Genomic DNA, 5168 nt, shown 5'->3' with positions numbered 1-5168 from the left:
CATAGACACTCTATATGTGAATGTTGGAGCTAGCTATACAGGGTTGAGGTTGATTCCAAAATATATATAGTTTGAGTTGTGATCAATACTGAGATACGTATACACTGGGTCGTGGATTGATTCAAGATAATATTTATCGATTTATTTCTGTACATCTAACTGTAGACAACTAGTTGTAGGTTACTAACGAGGACAGCTGACTTAATAAACTTAAAACATCAAAATATTTTAAAAGTGTTGTAAATATATTTTGAACATACTTTGATATATATGTATATATTGTTATAGGTTGGTGAATCAACCAGTGGCCAAGTCTTACTTCCCGACGAAGTAAAAATCTGTGAAAGTGAGTTATAGTCCCACTTTTAAAATCTAATATTTTTGGGATGAGAATACATGCAGGTTTTATAAAGGATTTACAAAATAGACAAAGGTACGTGAAACTACATTCTATGGTTGAATTATCGAAATCGAATATGCCTCTTTTTATTAAGTCTGGTAATCTAAGAATTAGGGAACAGACACCCTAATTGACGCGAATCCTAAAGATAGATCTATTGGGCCTAACAAACCCCATCCAAAGTACCGGATGCTTTAGTACTTCGAAATTTATATCATATCCGAAGGGTGTCCCGGAATGATGGGGGATATTCTTATATATGCATCTTGTTAATGTCGGTTACCAGGTGTTCACCATATGAATGATTTTTTATCTCTATGTATGGGATGTGTATTGAAATATGAAATCTTGTGGTCTATTGTTACGATTTGATATATATAGGTTAAACCTATAACTCACCAACATTTTTGTTGACGTTTAAAGCATGTTTATTCTCAGGTGAATACTAAGAGCTTCCGCTATTGCATACTAAAATAAGAACAAGATTTGGAGTCCATGTTTGTATGATATTGTGTAAAAACTGCATTCAAGAAACTGATTTCGATGTAACATATTTGTATTGTAAACCATTATGTAATGGTCGTGTGTAAACAGGATATTTTAGATTATCATTATTTGATAATCTACGTAAAGCTTTTTAAACCTTTATTTATGAAATAAAGGTTATGGTTTATTTTAAAAATGAATGCAGTCTTTGAAAAACGTCTCATATAGAGGTCAAAACCTCGCAACGAAATCAATTAATATGGAACGTTTTTAATCAATAAGAACGGGACATTTCAACTTTCATCTAAACCGAAACCCACAACCACCATGGACCACCATTAAAACCTCAAACCATGGCTCTAACCCCACCTTAATTTTCTTTCTTCTCACTTTTCTTCGTTTGCTTTACCCATAACCGAACACCCCAAAGATTTCTACTGTTTCGCTAAGCTTGCTTGGAGATATACAAACAATGATTTTTATTATTATTATTTAACAAGCTTAAAACCCGCGAATTCGCGGGGTTCTTTTATGGGTCAACATTGGGTATACCATAATATCACAAAAAAAGCGAGACTTTCTAGTTAACTGTTAGGGTGAGTTTCTGACAGCCTACACCATAATTTTAATTTAATCTTTAACATGTTGATGAATTATATACATCTTCAGTATATTATTAATACAACAAATATAATAATTATGATTCTGTTGCTTCTAGAACTCGACCATGTATCCTGTAGTGATTCTACCTGGTCCAGTTCCAGTTCAAATCTTTAGTAGTAAGTTACACACCATTCTAATAGAGTATTACCTGATAGGCTACCAAAATCATCTCTATTGATAAGTTAGGTACACTCAGTGGCGAAGCCAGCTTTCTGAATCACTGGTGGCACAATTTAATACTTAAATATATCAAGTTTTAAACAAAATGACACTTTGTTATATAAAGATTATATTGAAAATAGTATAAATAAAATGACCAAAATACCCCTGCTATGATCAGTGCTATTTTCTTAAGATACAAAAGTTGTGCGTATACTTCTAGAGCTTGAAATTTATCTTTTTGTAACATACAAGTATTATATAGTGTAGGGGCTTTTAGGTAAATAGAATAAAAATATATCTATTTGGAAATTAGAACCCTAAAATCTTAAGTTATACGTAATACTCTAGAACTAAAATTTATCTTTTGGTAACATATACCGAGTATTATAAAGTTCAGGCGCCTTTAGATAAAAATGAAAATACAATAAGGTTAATTTTAAGTAATAAACAAATTCTAAAGGTTTGTGTTGAAAAAGAAACAAATTTTAAGTGGTGTGTTTAGAAAGAGACAAAAAGTTAAAATCGCCAGCTACCTAATTTCTTTTCAATTCATCTTTTTCACTTAATTGACGCCATGAAACCTTGAGTTATGGTGGCACTACTCAAAATTTTATGGAGGCACTACTTAACACTCTAAAAATTTTACACTACTCGGGCTAGATGACTGGTAGCCCGTGCCACTAGTATTATGTGTGTGACTCCGCCACTGGGTACACTCCGGCTATTGTTTAAATAACATGCATGTTGTTTATTTTTCTACTGTATGCGAATGTATCAAAGTAAGGAATGTGAGAGCTATTTTTGTTATACATTTTCTTCGAACTTCATTCACTTACGGTTTTTTTTTTTTTTTTTTTTTTTTTTTTGAGCACCTGCATTTATTAGAACACAAAAAATATAAGATTTGATGCTAGAAAAATGAATGTAAGAAAACAGTCATTGTAAAACACAACCTAATTTTAAATAGTGAATTAATCACTCACCTATGAAGGACATCTTCCATAACTGAACTAATAAATTCGGTCTAGTAGATAATTTTAAGTACATAAATAAAAAGCTTCATAAATTATATATTATGTAGAGAAAATGTCACCATATGTTGTTCTTTACTGGCTCATGAAGATTAAATACCACCTATAAAAATCTCACCAGTGTTGTAGTGATCTTTTTTTGTTTCACCATTAAAGAGGGTTAATGCGGACGAAGATAAAGGTGACGCATACGTTTACCTAATCACATCATGCATACTATACACAAAACCTGAATTTGTTGACGTAGAAGTGCATGAAACACAAACACAACATCATGAAAGACAATAAAGAAAAACAACACGAGAACCAAAACCTATTGTTAAAAAGCATTAGTATCGAGTAGAGATCAACATATTTGAGTAATGTTAACAGCCAATTGCAACAAAGAACCAGAACCTATTATTGACATTCAAAAAGACATAACATAAAAGAGAACACCGTCTGCAAGCTAAAAATAAACAAAAGCATCTAAACAGTAGCAAAAATGACATATGCTACAAAGTACCATCAGCGGCAGTTACATTACAATCCTCGGATGAACTATTAGCAATTAGAGACCCAGCAGCCAGCAGCCAGCAACCATCACTGCCATTTGAAATAATGTAACACAAAATAGTATACATTATGAATAGTAGTAAGTAGATACAAACTTCACGCACCTTCTAAACGACCACCAATAGCACCTTCATTAGCAACACCAGATGAAGTATCAAGAGAGAGGCGTGTAAAATGCCGATCAGTTTCAGATTCTCCAAACAATCCAACATCAGAAGATGAATGATCCGAAGTCGAGCATTCCATGCGATTACAATATTTTAACATATTTCTAACGTCAATATGTCTAGACGATAAAGAAGAATATGATTATACAAACATAAGATTATACATTTGAGCGGTAAGTAGGCTAGTAGCATACCTTCACGTTTACTTTTAAAGCGGCATTTTCACATCTTTTGGTTGCCAGCAACGTGGAATGACTCCAATTGGTAGAACCTTTGATTGACGACCCGTTTGGTGATACTTGAGCTGAAAACCCATGAAAGTTTTTTCAAGGTTACAAACATATATAAAAAAGAAACGATTGTAACAATACAAATAAAAAAAACTAATCACAGATGGAGTTGGAAGGACTCGCGTTTCGATTGAAGTAAGCTGCTCCCTAACTCGCTATCCGATATCTTCCTTCACACGCTTATCTTGATTATACATACATATTCCCTTTTAGGGCCTGTAAGCACCAAGATTTATAATAATCTTGAAATAATGATACTAAATATTTATAGAAACCAAAAAAAAAAAAAAAAAATAAAAAAATACAGACCAAAAAGGTGTTAAATTCCATACCCTGTCTATAACTATCTCGTGACCATTAAAATGTGTTTTTATTCCTTATACAAAGTAGCCTAGACACTGAACAAATACTGAATATTATGATAATGGTATATAATGAGATAGCAAATAGCAATTTGATGACAAAAAGTAATATCTATATAACAAACTTAATAAGCTACATACATATAAAAGCTTAGATGTAAGATGGTGTTTGTTTCACTGATGTTGGTTTTTCGGATTGATCGCTCTGTGGGGGGTGTTGTTAAAAGACTTGTACATGCCTATTTCTACTCCCATTCTAGGATCAAATGAGATATCTCAAATGTGGGTAGTTGAATGAGGGAGCTACGTCTTATTCGGAGAGCAGATTTTGTTTGTTCTTTTAATTCAATGGTGAATGGGTAATTTTAGATCTATGCAGATTAAAATGTATACCTGACATACCAGTGAAGTACATAGCTTCTCGATGACAAAAAATATGATCATCAAATCTCCCAAATCAGAATAGATTAAAAGACATATCAAACCCAAATTACAATATTAAAACAAAATCTATATAAGTACTATTTTTACCCAAATGAGGCTACATAATAATATCTTACCTAATTTCAGTGTTACCCAACCCGCCCATGACGTCACCTGTCAATCTTTAAATTGTTCATCAACATAAATCATATACCAAACAATAACATAAAATAATAAAAGATCAGAAATGAATACCTGTTAGTGACTACAGATTTTCAAGAGTCTCAATATCAAAGGACACTTTCGACGCTAGGGTTGAATATCCTGATAAATACTTGCCTGCATCGCATCTTATAACATAATCGGTTTCTAAAAAAGTTTCCAGTTATTATTAGGAATACAGTAGGTTCTTTTGGCAGCATGGATGTCAGTAGCAAATAATGTGTTATCAATCGATATCAATACATATTTTATAAGTAGGAAATTTATTACCTTCATGGAAGTTTCAGCAGGTGTTGTTTGTTGTGGAGAGTAAATCTACCAGTCTTCGTGTGTGACTTGTTTCAATGACCCTCTCTACCATGAATTCCGGATAGCCTCTTCTCGAGTTTATTGCAGTGGGACTGAAA

This window comes from Rutidosis leptorrhynchoides, chromosome 10 (assembly GCF_046630445.1).
Source record: "Rutidosis leptorrhynchoides isolate AG116_Rl617_1_P2 chromosome 10, CSIRO_AGI_Rlap_v1, whole genome shotgun sequence".
Classification (NCBI taxonomy): domain Eukaryota; kingdom Viridiplantae; phylum Streptophyta; class Magnoliopsida; order Asterales; family Asteraceae; genus Rutidosis; species Rutidosis leptorrhynchoides.
The sequence above is the reverse complement of the archived record's forward strand: the minus strand, read 5'-3'. Positions refer to the sequence as shown.